At 38.9% G+C, this 21,068-nt stretch overlaps 1 protein-coding gene across 1 annotated transcript in view; it reads left to right on the forward strand.

Annotated features, from left to right (window-relative positions):
- The window catches only part of LOC146487099 (uncharacterized), a 110,466-nt gene that overhangs the window by 13,388 nt on the left and 76,010 nt on the right, over positions 1–21,068 (forward strand). Inside the window, exons 11-15 of the mRNA XM_085092127.1 lie at positions 10,889–10,960; positions 14,128–14,205; positions 14,603–14,750; positions 15,429–15,545; positions 15,854–16,163. The gene's annotated coding sequence lies outside the window, so the exon portion shown is untranslated. The remainder of the gene's footprint in view (positions 1–10,888; positions 10,961–14,127; positions 14,206–14,602; positions 14,751–15,428; positions 15,546–15,853; positions 16,164–21,068) is intronic.

A 21,068-nucleotide genomic window follows, 5' to 3' on the forward strand; every position in this document is an offset into this window, starting at 1 on the left:
CGGAAAAGGCAGAAAAAAGGAGCAACAATGTCCGGACTGGACGAAGAATAGTTTTTGAAACGATGCAGACTCGAAAACAAGTTTCACTTGTCATTTATCTTTTCATTTTATCTAATCAAATTAAAGACATTTAACTGGCTTTCTGTGTTGTTTACATCATTCGTACGCGCCATATACCGATGGACAGTTGATGCCGGGTGCATTTGAAAACTGTTACCAAAACAGAGAAGCCAAAATAACAAAATCTTTTTGTAGTGGAATAATAAATCTCTTATTCGATGGTTTTACATATAATACTCGCGGACATTTTGCTCATTGCTCGTATTTTTCCTCGACCCTTCGGGGCTCGGAAAAATACTACGCAACTCGCAAAATATCCGCGCGTATTATATGTAAAACCATCGAATAATATATATGAATTGAGAGTAGGGTCAAAACAGAACGATCACCACTTTGAAGGGCCAGACAATGGAAAAGACAGGAATCTAAATGGCTATTTATAATAAAAAACGTACCAGTTACAAATCGTCGTCCTCCTTCCGCATTTACTGGTGGCCAAATAGAAATGGTGATAACGTTAAAAAGTGCGAGACACAGTTTATATAAAATGGCAACCAATAAGCAAAGCAATGCCTTTCTCAAAAAAGAAATGTAACCTCTCTGCAGTCTGAGTTTAAAAATGTTTTTCGTTTCTCTTTTGAAAAGGAATTGTGGCAACAAGAAATTAAAACGTTGTTTAACTTAAAGAAAGTCCGCTTACGAAGAAGAAAAAGATCAAACATAAATAGGAGCCCATGACCTCCTGACATATACAGAACTTTCTGTATTTTGGAGTGGCGCACTCGTCTTTAAAAACTGACTGGGCGGAACACCATATATCACACCCGAAATGTGTCAACTGTGACAGAGAGTTTATGAGTTAGGTCTACCACTTATAATAAGGAAGATGAATAATAAACACTAACCTCTGATAGGCCGGGAGCAACCGGGTGCTCGCCCACAATTCAGTGACGGCATTTCTGAAAACAAAACATAACTTGTATGTGTAAGCTTATCGAGCAACTGCAAAAAATCTCCGAACAACGAGTTCTTACAACGCGTAGATTACGGTTTGATTGAACTTGTCAACAAATTAAGCGTTCCGTTTTTGTATACTAGTTTACTATAAGCTTAATTTTGCTTTTGTCTTTTTGCTAACAGAAAAGGGTGTAAGTGAACACATCTGTTTGATGGTTTTTCACAAAGCTGTCAAAAAAGTTCAGCTACTTCTGCTTAAAAGGCCAACGGAGACATTTAGGTCAATTTAAGAGGCAACAATTGGACACCGTTGGACTAATTTCCTACAAAAGACTGAACAGAGACATCCTCTGATATGACGACAGCAAGGCGCGACAATACGGCGCCAAATTAGAGGGCTTGAAAGTAACTTCCGGGAACATACCCATACGGTGGTATTTCCACCTCCGAATAATGGCAAATATGTAGAACAGAATTATCCGCTTGAATTGGGGGATTTTTCAACAAATGGGGTAAAGAAAAATGAAAAACAATTCTTATACTCACCTCAGCTCTCTCGGAAAAAAAAAATGACGAGCGGCAAAAATTTTGACGTCCGCCCAGCTTATATACTTAAAAGAGCGGGAAAAAAACGCAGGTTGCATAATATTTCCCGCGCATTTCGACAGAGGATAATAAAAGGGCTCTTTTGCTTTTTTTTTTTTGCTTGTTTTGTTTTTGTTTTTCCTTGAGGGGGGGAGGGGGGGGGGGGGGAGTGTGTGTATAATCAAAGCCGACTGGGCCGACCGAGCTGAGATGCTCTCGTCTCGCTCTCGTGTAAAACTAAGTCTGCCATGCGCAAACAGGGAATAACTCATGTGTGTTGTGAGAGGTTGTTTTGGCGTTTGTTCTCATCGAAGGAAGGTTTTAAATTTTCCCTCTGTGAGAACAGACTCTAGTACACAGATATTGAATGAATACTGTATTTCACCCGCTTGATGCGACGACATGAAAACGTGAGATAGGATCTCTACCGCATTTTGTTTGGTAAGCTCAGACATGGCCTGTCCCGTAGCGTATTTGTTTGTTTTACTCCGGGTTTACTTTGTTGTTGGTTTGTTATATTTTGAGTGTGTTTCTTCCGGCCACAGTGGGATGAATGTCGTTCGTTGACATCTTTCTGTTCTGTGCGATTGTTGTTGTCAGGTAGGGACGTACGAAGAAGAGAGTGCGTGGCGCATTCTCCCTGATTTAAAAGATGTGGAGTTTCCGCCGAGAAATGAAAAGTTCATCATCGCTGGCAAGGAAAGGACCGCTAAGTTTGCTGTAAACGTGTCCTCGAGATTACCGACGATTAAGGGCATCTGAGGTGAGTGGTTTTTTTTATTAATTGTGGGGGTTTGTGGTGGTAAATCTTATGCGTGCGATCGAAACGTGATGGTATTGTTAAGCTTAAATACGTATCTGTTCATGACTACTACACTGTCGGCGATTTACCTTTGACTCACCTTCGTTTTCGTTAACTATGCAGCGGTTTAATCTTTCGATAAAAATATTTTTTTTCCGGTTTTCCGGTTGGGGAATTACAGCGACAGCGATTCGAATATAAAATGGCGCGCTCGTTGCGCAAGTCGTCGTCTATAGTCTTGGTATTGGTTGGGCTCGAACTCGCGATGCTGTACCTGCGAAGGTCGCGAGTTCGAGCCTCGCCGGGAGCAATTGGCAGTTCTTTTTTCTTCTTGTAACTGTAGATCTTCTTTTTCCTCCCTCTACACTGTATGTTACAGCTCAACAACACAAAAAAATAGAAATTAAAAAAAAAATAAACGTTCTCATTTTGTGTATCGCGCGATTAGCTTTTGACCGGGTTATGCGAATGCGGGGCGGGTTCTACCTAACTCAGAGGAACATAGGATAAATGATGATGATGATGATAATAATAATAATAATAATAATAATAATAATAATAATAATAATAATAATAATAATAATAACGATAACAATTTTTTTAAAAAATAATAATAATCTCTTTATTAGCATATTCCAAGCAAATTGCTATTTACAAGTAAAAAGTAGAAAAAAAATTATTAAAACCTATTTACAATTCATTCAAAATAATAATAATAATAATAATAATAATAAATAATAATAATAGTAATAATATTTATAACGACGATGATGATGATGATGATGACGATCAATAATAAAAGAACACGTTGATGCAGGATTCCTCCTTTAGTTTTTGAAGACTGCTGACAATACAGGTCACTGTTCTCTACTAAACGTTATTAAATATTATAAGAAATTAGAAATCAAAAAGTATTTAATACATTGGCGGGTTATTTAATACATGGAAAAGCCTAGATAGTATACATTAAATTGAATGAAAAAATGTTCCAACCTTATTACTGAGAACCCCTTTATTTTATTCTGTTTAATAGAGATTCTTTTGTACAATTAACTCGTTCCAAAATAATCTAAGATCGACGCTATTTGTTGAACTATGGTCATAAATATAAGACCATCTTATCTAAAATAATAGCAACATTTGAGTCATGACATGGGCCGGGGATCATAAACTAAACATTTACCCAGCATTCCATGCTTGGGATCATTTCTTACATTTCGCTGTTTCTTTCACTCTCTTTTTTTTATTTTTTATTTTTATTTTATTATTAATTTTTTTTTTTTTGGCTAACATTACTTTCACTTCAACATTTCATTTTTTTCTCAGCACTTTTCCAGTCGTTTCGGGGGCGGGGGGTGGGAGAGGGGTTTGAGGATCAGAATGGTAATATAACTCTCCTAACAACAGCTGGCAAGAGACCGATGAGGTTTTTGTTCTTGAGATGTAACATATTTCAGAGCCTGTGAGCAAGCTCCCAAGTGGGGTATAAGGCCAAGATAAAAATCGAGCTCGGAAACGAAAGGGAAAAAGAAAGTAAGGAAGAAAAAAATGATCTACGGTTACAAGAAGAAATTGACAGTTTCTTTTCTCGTCTTCCAATAGCTCGAACTCGCAACCTTTTTAAACTGAAATTATCACAACTTCGAGCATCGCCAGAAGCAATTGTCAGTTTCTTTTTTGTTCTTCCAATGGCTCGAAATCGCGACCTTGTTAGAAAATTATCGCAAGTTCGAGCCTCACCAGGAGCAATTGTCAGTTTCTTTTTTCGTCTTCCAATGGCTCGAACTCGCCACCTTGTTAGAAAATTATCGCGAGTTCGATCCTCGCCAGGAGCATTTGTCACTTTCCTTTTTTGTTCTTGCAATGGCTCGAACTCGCCACCTTGTTAGAAAATTATCGCGAGTTCGATCCTCGCCAGGAGCAATTGTCAGTTTCCTTTTTTGTTCTTGCAATGGCTCGAACTCACGATCTTCTTGGAAAATTATCGCGAGTTTAAGCCTCGCCAGGAGCAATTGTCAGTTTCCCTTTTTGTTCTTGCAATGGCTCGAACTCGCGACCTTCTTAGAAAATTATCGCGAGTAGGAGCAACTGTCAGTTTCCTTTTTTTGTTCTTGCAATGGCTCGAACTCGCGACCTTGTTAGAAAATTATTGCGAGTTCGAGCCTCGCCAGGAGCAATTGTCAGTTTCCTTTTTTGTTCTTGCAATGGCTCGAACTCGTGACCTTGCTAGAAAATTATCGCGAGTTCGAGCCTCATCAGGAGCAATTGTCAGTTTCCTTTTTTGTTCTTGCAATGGCTCTAACTCGCGATCTTCTTGGAAAGTTATCGCGAGTTCGAGCCTCACAAGGAGCAATTGTCAGTTTCCGTTTTTGTTCTTGCAATGGCTTGAACTTGCGACCTTGTTAGAAAATTATCGCGAGTTCGAGCTTTGCTAGGAGCAATTGTCAGTTTCCTTTTTTGTTCTTGCAATGGCTCGAACTCGCGACCTTGTTAGAAAATTATCGCGACTTCGAGCTTTGCTAGGAGCAATTGTCAGTTTCCTTTTTTGTTCTTGCAATGGCTCGAACTCGCGACCTTGTTGCAAAATTATTGCGACTTTAAGCCTCGCCAGGAGCAATTGTCAGTTTCTCTTTTTGTTCTTGCAATGGCTCGAACTCGCGACCTTGTTAGAAAATTATCGCGAGTAGGAGCAATTGTCAGTTTCCGTTTTTGTTCTTGCAATGGCTCGAACTCGCAACCTTGCTAGAAAATTATTGCAAGTTCGAGCCTCGTCATGAGCAATTGTCAGTTTCCTTTTTTGTTCTTGCAATGGCTCGAACTCGCGACCTTGCTACAAAATTATCGCGAGTTTGAGCCTCACCAGGAGAATTTGTCAGTTTCCTTTTTTTTATTCTTGGAATGGCTCGAACTCGCCACCTTGTTAGAAAATTATCGCGAGTTCGAGCCTCGCCAGGAGCAATTGTCAGTTTTTTTTTTGTTCTTGCAATGGCTCGAACTCGCGACCTTGTTAGAAAATTATCGTTAGTTCGAGCCTCGCCTGGAGCAATTGTGTCTCTCCTTTTTTGTTCTTGCAATGGCTAGAACTCGCGACCTTTTCTAAACTTGTCGGGAATTCGAACCTCGCCAGGAGTATTTGGGAGTTTTTTTTTTCTCTTGTAACCGTAGATTTTTTTTTAGTTTTTTCACTCAACATAGTATGTTAGATCTTAACAACATAAAAATATACCTCAAAAAATAAATAAACGTTCTTTTTTTGTGTATCGCGTTACAATAGCTATTGACCGTGTCACGCGGGGTCATGGCACTGCCCGGGATCCAGAGCTAACAACGGCTGCGTGGGGTTATGTGATTTTCTTTAGATTTGTATCGTCATTTTACTCTTGCAAGAAGTCAAAGGTTCCTCGCAACCTCTGATGTATTTATTTGCTCCGCCCATTTGTGTACTGATCTGAGTTATTTGTTTGATCCTCGATGTACCATTTCGATGGAGCTTGAATCGGTTTCCTTCGGCTTCCGGTTCCACATTTATCCCATCTTTGTTTTTTTGCCAGTCGTTTCGTTCCGTGGTTGTTTCGTTCCAAGTCGTTTTGTTCTAATTCGAAGTGTTTTGGTTCCATAAAGAAGTCTTTTCGTTCCACGCAATAGTCACAAAACACTAATAGTTTTACAAATCTTTAAAGTCAGTATTCGAAATTTAGAAGTTAATTGTAAGCTAAAATATTTGGTTACTGTTCGGTTTTCTTGTGGTCGAAACGTTGATTCATATGTAAATAGGATGTCTGTTATTTGGGGTAGTCCCTTTTACTTAACATAATTCACATATTGTGTGTAGTTGAAATAAAGTTTAACGACGATTATAGAAGCAGAATATTCTATTTCTTCTTTTGTCATACGTATTTGAGATCTTACGTTTGTCTATTAAAGATTGTTTGTTACCCTGAAGTTGCGTACCAAACTAACTTTTATTTTGCGCGCGCGTGGCCGGTAATGTTCAGTCCATTGCGTTTATCATACGTATTCTCTATCAAAAGATTGCGCGCGCAAGAAGATTGGGGAGACGGATATGTTTCAGACAAATTTCTCGATCTGCTGCCGTTGCGCGACTTGAAGTAAGCTGTATGTAATTTGTTTAAGCCTATTTTTGCTGTGGAACGAAACGACTTTTTTATGGAACGAAGTGATTATAACGTAGAACGAAACGACTTTTTTTTGGAACGAAGTGACTTGGAACGAAACGACCCCCGAAACGACCATGGAACGAAACGACCGTAATTGTTTGTGTTTTGTACTAACTTGTACACCCTTTCAAATAGATATCCCACTCAACCAGAGACAGAAATTAGCCAGGGCTAGGGCCCCCCATTCGGGTGGGTTGGTCCATCTCAACAAGAACAAAGCTGAACTCGCGCCCGCGCCGGCATGGAAAGCTCCACTTTTTCCCGTTTCCCGCCTTTTTTCAGGCACTTGCCGCCGCGCTGATACGCGACGCGGGCTCCAAGAGGGCTCGTGTATTCGCGCCAAACGTAACGAACCGGCAGCGAAGCATCAACAAGGAGAGCAGTGAGAAAGAAATGGTAGGTTTTGTCTGTTCTCCAAATCGTATCTTTTCCCCCATACATTTTATACCTGCCTTGGTAGCTTGAGTTTTGTGTTTAAGTGAAATAGAAGTCATTCTACGCAAGTTGGCGGAATATTCGATCCTGAGACAGAGGTTGTTTTGAGAGAAAGCCATTTGACACTTGAGCTTTTCAAAACGTCAAAAGTTAAATTTTAGCTCAAGATAAGATAAGCTTAAATTCTGTCGTTTCCTTGGACTTACAAGCCGGGTACAAGGTAACAAGATGTAGAAAGGCCTATTTGAGTTATATATTTTGTCCTGCCTAACTGAATAAGGCTTGTTAATATTGCAAGTTCTACAGAACGTGGAAGTGAAGGACCTTTCAAAATATGAACTTACGACCTTTTGAAAGCTGAATTCTGTTAAGCTTAAGCTTAAATCTTTTCCTTTCATCTTTCGCAGAAAATCAGAGAGATTCTTCTGTCATTGTAAGTACCCACTTTTCTTTTATGGCTATTAATCTTTGCAAACTTGGTAATTTTTGTCGAGTTAACTGGTCGCTGTTGTCGTTCTCTTCGCCGGCCATATTGACGGGTTATCATTGAAACGTGGCGTGAAGTCAGAAAATATTTTTCGCTAACAATGTACTGGGAAAAATTTATGAATGGCAAAGTGGAGATACTAGACGAAAATTTTTACTGTTAAAATACGAGAAGTCTAGCTGTACTGGCAACCGAGTAATCGTGTTTTTCTTTTCCAGTTAAGTATTTATAGGTGCTTTCGGATTTGTGTTTGTAAAGCTAAAAAGTGCTACAGCTCGCTTCCTAGTCCAAAGGCAATTCTCAGTTTTGAGCAACGAAATCTTCTGGAGAATATTTTAATTTTCAACCGTTGTTAAGGTTATTTACCTCGAACGTTTTTTTAAATCATGTTTTCACGAGGTTTTGTATATTCCCACATTGAAATGGGAAAGATCGATGGGGGGAAGGGCTGGCCTCGATGTCCCAAGATTGAATGTTGGACAGAATAAAACACCGTTCCTAACAAAAGGCGAAGTGTTCTGAGCCAATGTGTGGCTGTCACATTGTTAATAACACAACAGAGTGTTACAGCTTCAACAAGCGTGACAAAACGTGACTGTACTTATACAGAATAAAATACAATTCAGAAGCATAGGATTTCTGGACACTATTTTAATCATTATTCATTCTAGTTCGGCATGATGCTAGACTTAGTAGATATGTGTACATCCCTTCCTGTAAATTTGTATGTTTCCGTCATCATCATGATAAACTTTTAATAATGACGTAAAGTATATGAAATGATTCATATATGAACTGCAGATGTAGATGAAAGTGAGAAGTGATCATCGCAGTGAATTTTCCAATTTATGCAATTTGAAATTAGAAGCCTGAAAAAAATTTAGGCTTCAACAGGATTCGAACCCATGGCCTCCGCGTTACCGGTGCGATGCTCTACCAACTGAGCTATGATGCCACACATTGGGAGCAAGGTCAATTGTGGGTTCCCATTTCCCGTGAGAGGAGTGAAATGATGTAAAGTATATGAAATGATTCATATATGAACTGCGGATGTAGACAAAAGTGGGAAGTGATCATCGCAGTGAATTTTCCAATTTATGCAATTGGAAATTAGAAGCCTGAAAAAAATTCCGGCTTCAACGGGATTCGAACCCATGACCTCCGTGTTACCGGTGCGATGCTCTACCAACTGAGCTATGATGCCACACATTGGGAGCAAGGTCAATTGTGGGTTCCCATTTTCCCGTGAGAGGTCACGCGGAGGTCACGGGTTCGAATCCCGTTGAAGCCTGAATTTTTTTCAGGCTTCTAATTTCCAATAGCATAAATTGGAAAATTCACTGCGATGATCACTTCTCACTTTCAAACTTTTAATAATGGGTTATTCCAGAAAAAAATCCACACCCCCAACAGATGGGGTCATTTTTTAAACCCCCCCCCCCCTCCCCTCTCACCTGGATTTCCTGAAGCACAAGACCACCCCTCCTGTCTGGATTTCCAAAACAAAAGATCTCTCTCGCGCCTGGATTTCCGGAAAAAAATTTTAGGCTTAAATTAAATTTATTTTTAAAAGGAAATACGCACAATCATGTCTAGAAGATGTTCTTTTTTAATTTCTAAAGCTTCGGCTAAAATTAAAAATTCTATCGCGTAGAACTAAAAAAAGAAAGGAGCAAAAATACGAAAAGCAAACGAGTGTTTACATTCTTAGCTCATAAAAATCAGTTGCCCTTTTTCTTTCTTTGTGCTAAATATGGTCCTGAACACACAAAAAAAAATAATTCTGTTTATGTTTCTCAAACCTTGTTACAGAAATGCTACAATTTGATGTTCCTCCTTTTAGGACTAAGAGGGGAATCTAGCTGAAGTTTTAAAAAGCAGAGAAGTGTGAAAGTAAATCAGTTGTTTTTCTTTTCTTTATTATTGTCATGACACCAAACAACCGAGATTTCAACGAGGCTAACGTGAAATTACACAACGGTGGCGCTGGGTCTGGGTACGAGTAGAAATATGTCAGGCATTTCCAACTCTTTGTTGCAACAACTTGCAACGGCTCATTCTTTAGTATCTTGTTGTTCGTGTTTTCTGCTGTAAGAGAACGTGCGAAGGAACTTAGATTATCATTTATGTCAGGTGAGAAATATGGGAACAAAATATTTCTACTATTTTCAATGTCTGAGAGCGCTGAAGTGTAACCAAACTAAATGTTCGAATCACGTGAACTATCGGTCGAAATGACCCCTGCAGAAGACTGTTTCAAGTTCAACCCCCCTCCCACCTGGATTTCCAGAGTCTTTGACCCCCACTTCCCACAAGAATTTCCAGAATCCCATCTGTCGAAGGGGGGGGGGGGGGGGGTGGATTTTTTCTGGAACAACCCAATCGTGGTGCAGTGTATAACATTTTATGAATATTAGTACAGTAGTAACTTTAAAATTACAATAATTTGAACGTGCCCTAAAATTACGCATGTATACAGTGATCGTTTCAAATAAAGGTAGTTTATTGTTCCAATTAAAGTGGTTTCTGTCTCTGTGAATGAGAAAATCATCACTGAATCTACAGAATTGCATATGGATCAGTTATATAGCCACCACCTGCATTATCTTGTCCAATGTGCCAGAAAAATGGCCATAATTCCCCCCCCCCCCCCACAGAAGGTTTTTTGTTTTGCACCCCAGTCCCCCAGGAAATTCCAGTTTAGCTTCATACTTTGACTTTTAACTTTTGACTTTTATGACCCCCCTCCCCCTAGGAATTTCCAATGACCTTCCATGGAGTGCATATGGATTTTTTATGGAACTGCACGTACAATACCTATTCAGTTATTCCACTGTAAGAAATCCAAAATATTATGAATTGATAATAGAAAAATCATTTGAAAGAGAACATAACAAAACACATACAAAATCTACCCAGGCACACTTAATTGCTCAATTCATTTGTTTTAGTTTGTTTTGGACTACGTATTAACTTGTTTCAATAGGGTATGTAAACCACCAACAACATTCGCTCAGTTTGGTTTGTTTGTGACCAGAATGGACCTCCCACCTGCAGCTTGTCACATTGAGCACACCTTAAATTGTTCATGTTAATGGCTCTGGAATGTGTGATTGATACAGTCGACTCCCGATAACTGAACTCGAACCCTCGCTAACTCGAACCTCCCGCTAACTCGAACCAATTTTCCTTTCCTTTCATGTCATTTTCTATATAGGTTTACCCTCGATAACTCGAACTCCTGATAACTCGAACCTTTTTCAATTTCCCTTGAAGGTTCGAGTTATCGGGAGTTGACTGTACTTAAACAAGTATTAAACAGTGGCCTGAAATCCATTTCCCTTCCAAAAGAGTCTAATTGATTTTGTTGAACTCCTTGAATAGATTTGCCTGGTCCATCTACAGTACATGATGATGCAACCCTGGGGAAAAGAGCTTTTTTGGCTGGAGAAGATGGTAGGGCTTGCTTCCTTATTAAGCTATTGTTATCATGATAAAGGGATTTGGCAACTGAAGCATTAGAGGTCTTAGCCTGCACATATTTGAATAGATGTTGCTTTTTGTCTGATACTAGCTATAGTATGGGGTTTTCTTTCTATTTTTTGGGTGCCATCGTAATAGAATCGGAATTACAGAGAGGAAAGGATATTATAGCCACCTCATTAATTTACAAAATGCATCTTTGAAAACTTGGTCATTTTTTAAGAGTAAACTTGTGGTTGCAGATGACGGCTCCCCGTTGTTGTTGTGTTTCGTTTTTCACCATAATTGCGGGTTTTAATAATTATTATCAATTGTGGCATAAAGTCGGGGAATATTTTTTGCCAACAATTAACTGGGAAAATTTTATGAATGGAGAAGTGGAGACACAGGCGAAAATTTTTACTGGTTAACCCATTGACCCCTCAAACGCCCGTAACCGCCCGTGCGCAACAACCCCCGAATTTCCTGAAACGCCCGAGACTGCCCGTCCAAAATGGCGGCTGGTTCTTCGCCTGTCTACCTCCCCCTGGTGCCTTTTTGGTTTTTTTGTTGTCATGGAGATCAAAGGAGATGGTTAACCAATCAAATGCCATCTTTTGCGCATTTTTTAACAGGTCATGTCAAGGTCGGTAATTTTTTCATCGCGCAAGGTAATTTTTTATTGAAATTTGCAAGACAATGGCGAATGCGTTTAAAAATGATACGGATGTAGCGGCGCTTTTTGGGGACTCGGGGGATGAAGAAAGCTTTGATGGGTTTGGGGAGAGAGGATCTAGTAGCGACGATGATTCGGATTTAGATTTCGGCGGGCCTAGACGCTGAAGAAGACAAAAAAGATGCTCCTGATCAAGAAGAAGCCCAAGTTCAACAGCCAAGCCATGACACAGACGACGAAGAAGAAGAAGCGAGATGGACGGCTCACCTCTCAGATGTTCAAGTTCCTCCGTTCGTGGCAGCGTCTGGTCCTAATATAGCCTTAGATAATCCTTCCGAATTAGATGTCTTTTTGAATTTTTTAGGAGACGATTTGTGGGATAGAGTTGTAGAGGAAAGTAATCGCTATGCGCAGTAAATGTTAGGCGATCAATTTGCTAGTTTTCATCAAATCACGCGCGCAGAATTAAAGGCTTTTATCGGGATAAATTTGATCATGGGGATAAATCGCCTCCCAAATTACGCTTTATTTTGGTCTAACGATGATATTTTTGGCAACCAGGGTATCAAAAGGGTAATGACTAAGAATGCTGAAAATTTCGATCGCCTTTTCAAAGCGCCGCAAGATTGATAATTTGTCGGTCGCCCCAGAAAATATAGGGAAGCATTTTAGTGTTAAAATTGAAGGTAGGAAGAAAGTTTGTGTGCATTGTAAGAGGGTGGGTAGAAAAACAAGTGGGGGACGTTCAGTAGAGACCACTTTTCAGTGGTTACCATTTAGTGTAGCGCTTTGCAATACTTGCTTTCATGAATACCACGCGGCTTGAAATTGCGTTCTTTATAACCCGACTCCCTATCTGCGACGCTGCGAACTATGAACTATCGGTGAGTTTCAAAAGTATATACGATCATGATTTCATTGCATTTTGCCTAATCAATATTTGAGATCTTTTCTTGGTTAAATAACCTTTGGCCACTAATAGTGACACGTTTTACTAGTCTGCAATCAGGCCGCGAATTGTTTTTCAATGATACGTAGAATACAGTATTTTGAATCTCATTTTGGTTTGGACCGGTCACACGATTTTGGCCTTTATTTGGCACGATTTAAGTTTTTATTTAGTGTCATTTGTCTCATTTTGGCTGCCGAATTCGTTGCCGTGTAAATAAAACTTGTTTGGAATCTCTACTTGTTTGTTTTGTCGCTCCTTGCGCTGCGTGAGTTTTTGTTTGCGATGCGATGCGTTTGTACTTTGCTTTTCGCAAAGAGTTCTCGTGCGGCTCGAGTCATTTTCTCCTTCTTTTATCCTTGCCTGCCTTTAAATGGCCTTGAATCTGCAAGAAAACTTCAATAAATACAGTTAAAATTCATATTTGATGTATACAACAGTGATTTTACCCATTTTCGGTTCTTGACATGACCTGTCTTAACAGTTTTATGCGGTCGCTAATTATTCATATTTGGAGCTCGCCGAGCGTAAAACACAAAAAAAATTAATTTGATTTGTGCTTTTCTCCCTGTCATATATGTCCATGCATCAAATGATAAAATTTTTACACTTTCCAGCAGCAAAATTCCTCCTCTTTCGGATGAGCTTTGCTTTGAAACCTGATCCCATCTATAGTGCTACTGCGCATATGGTTTATTTCAAGCGTTTGGATCACGCAGTCTTTACTCCAAAATTTCTAGGAAATTAGCATAATGTCACGCGTCACACTCTGAGGGGGCAATGGGTTAAGTATGAGAAGTCCAGCTGTACTAGCAACTGAGGGATTATGTTTTCCTTTCCCAGTTGCATGTAAGTATTTTGGTGCTTTCACTGCTTGAGGGTCCACAATAGGTTTGGCTGGAATACGGGATATGGCATTTTTATGTGGTGATATTCACAATGAAAGCAAAATTAAGCAGGGGCTGGTAATAGGGATATTTGTGGATGATGACATTACATTTTTATTGTTGTCTGCATTTTTTTGCAAATTAGGTACTAAAACAACATTATTGCAAATTACCAAAAAAAAAACCCCAAACTCACCCCTCCCCAAAATCATTAATGAATTCGAGCAGTTGTCCAAGGTTATAGAATCGAGGTTAAACCTATTTTAGTGTCCATGCTTTCACTAATTTGAGAAACACCTTATAAGAGTTTCAAGTTTGTTTTGCTGATAGTGCCTGTAAATCAGTGACCCCTTTTCACATTTACCCTTGCTTTTAACAGCCACAAAAATAATTACATAAACAAGTGAAAACAAACGATAAAACCGAACAACGATTCAGAGTCGTCATGATGCCATTGTCAAGTTCGGTTTTATCGTTTGTTTTCACTTGTTTATGTATAACTAAACTTTACAAAAATAATTTGCAAGTGTATTTAGAATGATGTTATCAGCATAATACAATACATTTCTGAATTCTCTTTATTACAGTGCCATTACAGTGTATTAATCACAAATATTATTAAATTCATTCTGTTTGTTTAACCCAACAGAAAGGATGAAAACCAACAATTAGAGCTCACTCTAAAATTCAACAGAGAAAATCAGGATGCCATCAACATCAGACACAGGTGATCAAATCTTGCATTTTTCTCATGTTAATGTTATAGGAATGCACCATGTAAATGCCAATGAAAACGTCACGTACAAATTCAGAAAATATTTAATATGCAACTGATCTATTTTGCAATCTGATTACAACCAATCTAACCTGGTTTATTTTGTATGAAATTGATGGTCTGGTATCATCATTACTATACCACTGGCATTTAAGGCAAGAAAGAAAGGGGAAATTTCAATTTCTCGTGCCCATGCTCTCCACAAAACTTTGAATTAGGTCATTTCTAATCATTGTTTTCGAGAGAACACCAAATAAATGTACTAATTATTTCTTACGCATGCAGACACGCATGCACAGATCCATTGTTTTTCAAATTAATTTAAATTTAACTTTTTGGGTAATTTCAGGGATGACTCACTGTGCTGCTTTAAGTGAAAAAATTATTAAAGGCCACCAAACTGCATGCAGTGCATCAGTTTGCAGCTGGGAGATTATAACAACAAGGCTCACAACTTGCAATGGGCGCTGCAAGAAGCACCCAATGCCAACAAGGAGGTTAGTAGTGGATGTGTACGTTTTAATTTAATTACTTAATTCATCACTGGATGTAGATTTTTGGGGGTCATTAAAATAGAATCAGAATTACAAGGAGGGAAGGATATCATAACCCACTCATTAATTTGTGATGCATTCTGGGAGTGGTACAAAATTTATCTTTGAAAACTTGGTCATTTTTGTAGAGTAAACTTGTGGTTGCAGGTGACTGCTTCATGTTGTTGTTGCTAGCTGTACTAGCTACCAAGTGATCATGTTTTTCTTTTCCAGTTGCCCGTAAGTAGTTTGGTGCTTTCAGATAGGTTTGGCTGGATTTGCGATATGACCGTTTTTATGTGGTGATATTCTCAATGCGAGCAAAATGCAGGGGTGGGTAATAGGAATATTTATGGATGATATAATTACATCTTCATTGTTGTCTGCATTTTTAGCAAATTAGGTACTAAAACAACATTATTGCAAATTACCAAAATATAAAAGCTATTTTAGTGTCCATGCTTTCACTAATTTGAGAAGTGCCTTATGAGAGTTCTAAGGTTGTTTTGCCAGTAGTGGTAAACCAGTGACCACATTTCACATTTACCCTTGCTTTCAACAGCCACAAAAATGATTTGCAAGTGTATTTGGAATGATGTTATCAGCACAATACAATACATTTCTGAATTCTCTTTATTACAGTGGCATGGTGTCCACATCCTTTCATATGGGACGCAGGCAATGCAGTCTGACAGCTCCAAAGAAGCAGGGAAGAGGAACAGAGGACGACGATTATTTAATTGTCCAATTAATGTTCCAGTGAGTTCCAACATTCTGCAGCAAATTCAGCTTAAACATGTCATGTTTCTTAATAAACCTTTTAATTAAGGAATGGAAGTAGGCGTGCTATCTATAAATGTCAGCCAGGAGTGATTCTTTGCCCTTCTTCTTTGCGGGGGTTGGGGGGGATGTAGTGTAGTCTACATTGTATCACGTGAAATCGCATTAAAAATAGTACTATCCAACATGGCATGTGTTCACTGACAATCCTACAAATACAGCCTTAAATTATATGAGCACCAAGATCACAAAGCACCATTTATTACACTAATGAGGTGTCCTTTTAGGGGCTGCTACTTTGGGACGTCCTCTGTCACCAGCCAGGATGGACACAATTTGCTGAGGAGACTGTGAGGTTGTGAGACTGTTCAGCTTAGGGCTGTGAGACAGACTTCACCAAGTGGGACCTTCTGTGAAAACATTTACAGATGCATGTCAATCCTTTCAGCTGTCCCCCATGCCCTTACTGGACACCATAAAAGTACTCCAGCTGGCGCTGCACCTCAGAACACTGGGTGTGATAAATTTCCAAGGCTGTGAAGTGTTAACAGTGGATAATTACCGAGGAGTAAACACATGAACCAGAAGAGAATTAAGGTATAGTTGTTCCGTGATATTTCCTTGAAAAGTAAGGGATCTGAGTGGTAGATCTAACTTGCCAAACCCAATATACCAGGTCAAGTGTGGGATTTGAGACAGCCTTTATTAATAATTACCAATGCAAATAAAAATACACAATGACTAAGGTGGATATGCAAGTGCAATATATTAAGAAATGGTAAACTGTTCAGCGTGCACTATTGAGTTACGGATGCATGCAGGAGGTTGCTAAGCATGCAAGAAGCGTGACAGCCGCCTGAGGCATAGCTGAGAACCACTCTAGCTTCTCCAGCACTTAGCAAACCTCCTGCATGTGCCCATAACTCATGCAATAGTCCACCCTGATCTGGTTACCATTTTTTTTATAACATAACTCAAACATTTACAGTGTGACAAACCTTACCATGGCCACCCAACAAACTTTTTTTGCAAGTTAGCCAATTGGGATTGTAAAAAAAGTTTGTTGGGTGGCCACGGTAAGGCGCATCGCATTGTAATAGAATTTGTTTTAAATTAAGTTACTGACATGTATCTAAATCCAGTGCTTGCCATAGTTATTGATGAAAAACATTTTTTGGCATATCTGTAAGACATACTTAATTGTAGGACATTTTTGTTGCTGTTGCTTATGTGAATTCATTTGTTTAAAACATTGGAAAACTCCACCACTACGCAAAAATAATTAATACGCTAGCCAGCACCCATGGGCAAGTGGTAAATGCTTAATTTATCAATCAGAATGCATGCTTTGCTTTAGTTATGTCATAATACAGAATAGAAAGCGGATGTAACAGTCCTGTACTGATTAAAAAAATGTATTTGGTGGATATCTCGTAACCACCTCTCACCTTTGGTTTCCAATTTAGAGCAGCGTGACATCATGATTGACTGATGTCCACCTTTAATAAATTACACGTAAAATAGTTTAAGTTATACATGAAAGTGATGGTGTATTACAGGCACCAATTAATGCACACTTATTTCAGTTTTTACTAGAGTTTTCTTTACAGTAGCTGAATTGATATGTCACTGTTCAGCAAACTCCATACATGCTGCATAACCCAGATAAATAAAAGGCACTATATATAGTCAACCTTTATTCAAAATTTTATAGTCCTGCAAGGGGAGAACATCACGCAAGAAATAAACTTTGGGTTAAAAATGTATCACAATTATAAAAGAATACAATAAAAAATATTAATAACACTACATGAAAAAAACTAATAATTATAAGAAGGGTATGTATATCCCTTGAAAGAAAGATTTAAATGAAAATTTAATTAATTAATTAATGACAATGATTGAAATGCTCAGATAATGCCTTTTTGGATTGTTCAGCGGACTCAAACAAGGTTAAACAAGAAATTGTTCTTCGCTCCTTTAGCATTTTTCACTTAAGCTCTTTCAAGAAACCATTGACGTTTCCCGATTTCCGCACATAACAGTTGTTAATAAAGTGTGCAGCTCTCCTATGGACTCCTTCCACTTAATTGTTAGTTGACATGCTAGATAAGATGTGGGTCCCAGACTGAACTAGCGTATTTTACATGGGCTGCTTCTTTCACTTCCTGACAGGGCAATTTCTGTCAGTTTTCGTCGGTGTGTGCAAAGAGAATGGACATCGTTAAAGTCTTGCAATATCGATGGCTGCTCTTGTTGATTATCAGGAATTGTGACATATTGCTGTGGAGCATGTCAGTAACTGTCCTGGGCATGAATTAACCATTTTCAGTTTGGGTGTCTTTTGTTTCTCAAATTACTGAGAATGGATTTTGGTCTGATACTAAGTTAACGTATCAACAGTTTCAGTTATCCAACCAAAATTCAGGGCTGCAGTTAATTTAGAAATATTCAAAAGTATATCTATAAGTTAATTAAGGTGACAGGATCAAAAAAGAAAGACTTGCTTAAACATTATCACCAAGATAATCTCTCAATTGCTGGTTAGAAGAAGGTACATTAGGTGTAAGTTTTCGTTCAACGAATGTGAAATAAGTATTAAGAATATTAGGTAGTTCAGACGGGTTTTGTGTTAATCCTTGGTTTTTTGGATGATATAAGCCTTGACTTGGTTGGTATTGGTAAACCTGCGAGTTCCTCCATCTTGAATCTGGCAAGGGCAAAATGACTGAAATATTCTAATGTTACCAGCCTGGCATGCTGGGAATATGGACAAGATATCTGATTCAGCAAAGGTCAGCTCTACTCTATCCTTGATTTTTTCCCTTTTCTGTCCACATTAGAGACAAATCATTTAAAAAAAAAATGCAATTTCAAAAGTATCCACTTTTACAAACCTTTTCGAAAGTCTCTGTTATCACCGGTGTCTTGGTGTAAACATATCAAAAAGTATACAACAGTCTGAACATCCACACGTTTCAATGAAAAAAGCCTTATTTTGTTATGCCTTTTCCCCCTAACGTGCACACAAAAACTGTAGAAGCCGTTGATGAAAACGGAGACTTGGGCCTCAACACCGTCATTCACTCTTCTTTTCTGGGCGCGGCCTTCAACACATCAGAGCCCTGAGCTCGTGTCCAATGCCCTGGTGTTGTGAGGCTGGCAAAATGGCCAGTCTTCTTTTCATGCTCGTTCAGTTGTCCAGGATGATCTGTCCTGAAAGGGTTGAGGCGGGACAGCCAAAGGGTTTGGAGTGGGATTGTAGGTGTTTGTACAGGTGATCCCTCTTCTAAAATGCTGCACCGCAGGCCCTTAGCGGAACAGCACCATGATTTGGCTGAGCCAGTCGGTACGGAAGAGTACCTGTCCCACCTGGGATGTCTCGAGGGGCATTGGTGAACCGCCATCTCCTCACCAGATGAAGTGTCGAAGCTGCAACCCAAAAATGGACACTGTACTGGTGTTGAAAATAAGGTCTACAGGCGGACGAGTTGAAGTTTTTTGCCATGTAAAAATTTTCAAATAACTTAGCATTATATTGTGTTGGTATCGCTCTTGGAACTTTTTGGTCAATATTTGAAGACAACAACTAACCATTTTTTCACACCTTTAAATTCATAAAAGAATGAAATAAAAAAAGGTGTATAAACAAACAATGCATTGATACATCAAAGTTCAAAAAATGCTGTTAATAAAACCTAAAAAAATTGTAGGGTGACAGTACTGATGTCCTAGACAGGCATGATCTTGGACACCACCCCGGGGGCCCCGCCTTCTACAATGGCTCAAGTTGAGTGAGGTACACTCTCTGTAAGAGTGCCCCCACCCTTTGCAGTTAAAGCACTTGATAGGCTCTGAAAAAAAGGTACAATGTACAGTACTTAAAATTAAAATCAATTAGCACCAATAATAAGTTCTACATTATTTTTATACTGATTACTTTTCATCATCCCGCACAGCCCAATGCCCACACAGTATTCCGTTTGCATTTTGTATACTTCTTACTTAAACCCTGAATCGTAAAGTTTTGCATTATTTAAGAATTGGTTGATGCTTGACATCTTGTTATAATGGTTTATTAACGAAAAATACCATTACACCAAAAAAAAAGTCATTAGTACATTAATTAGTTGTATTTTAAATAATAGCAACATTATTGTTATGCTTTTGTATTCCTAAATACAAAATGAACACATTGACGATGGCTGTACAAATTACAACTCTGGTTTATTCATTGGATCGAGGCAATACATAACCGCGCGAGCACGTGCTCTTATAAAGACTGGTAACTAGTATTTCACAACATCTCCCTTTTTTTTAACAAACATGCGTCCAAAACAAATAAATGAGACTAAACAAAATGAGCATCAAAATCAACCTTAAACTTAATGTTCATGACTTGCATCAAAACACTGTTCACTTAATATCAACACAATGTCTGGTAACAACTTGCAAATTGTTCTTTCTAATCGGTCACATAGTCTTTAAACCAAACAGGTGGTCGGATAATTCGACCCTTAGAACTGACTTTCTCAGAGCTTACTGGATCATGGACTGGACTTGTTGTGTTGGTTTGTAAATCTTCTGGTCGCTGCTGCTGATGTTTTGCTTCAGTTGTCTTAATCAGATCACGTCTGTTTCTTCTGTAGCTGGTTCCTTCTGAGTTAACAACGTACGATCTTGGTGCATTGGCTACTCTGGTAACTACAGCAGGTGTCCATGTCTTCTGTCCTGGCTTTTTGACTCGCACTGTGTCTCCTGTGTTCAGGGGTTTCAGAACTTTTGCTTTCCGGTTGTAATACTGCTGCTGTATTTCTGCACAACGACTGAGACCGTTCTTAATATTTCCGGTTGGATACTGCGGCTCTAGTAATGTAGGCGTGGTAGGTAGTTGGGTTCTGGTTTGACGCCCCATAAGCATCTGTGCTGGCGATAGGCCAATTTCCTGGATGGGAGTGTTTCAGTAGGCTAACAAACCAAGCTGAAAATCCTTTCCTTCAACTTTTGCTTTCTTTAGAATGTTCTCAGCTGTTTGAACTGCTCGTTCTGCAAGACCATTACTCTGCGGGTATCTAGGCGATGACGTAACATGCTTAAACCCATATTGGTTTGCGAATTCGGCAAACTCATGGCTACTGAACTCGGGCCCATTGTCACTGACTATTATCTCAGGGATTCCATATCTTGCGAACTGAGGTTTAATGTGGTTTATCACAGTCTTGCTTTTACTATTAGGCAAGTGGGACACCTCAAAGAACTTTGAGTAGTAGTCAACAATAACCACATATTCTTGTTTGTCAAGTTCAAACAAATCAACAGCAATCTTTTGCCATGGTCTTTCAGGTAATTCATGGCTCTTAAGTGGTTTTTTTGCTTGAGAATTTCTGTACATGTTACAGGTATTGCACTTGGATACCATGTCTGCTATCTGTTGGTTCATTCCTGGCCAGTACAAGAGATCTCTGGCTCTACGTTTGCACTTTTCGATGCCTAAATGGCTGC

Source organism: Pavona decussata, unplaced genomic scaffold (genome assembly GCF_977016875.1).
Source record: "Pavona decussata unplaced genomic scaffold, jaPavDecu1.1 SCAFFOLD_19, whole genome shotgun sequence".
Taxonomy (NCBI): domain Eukaryota; kingdom Metazoa; phylum Cnidaria; class Anthozoa; order Scleractinia; family Agariciidae; genus Pavona; species Pavona decussata.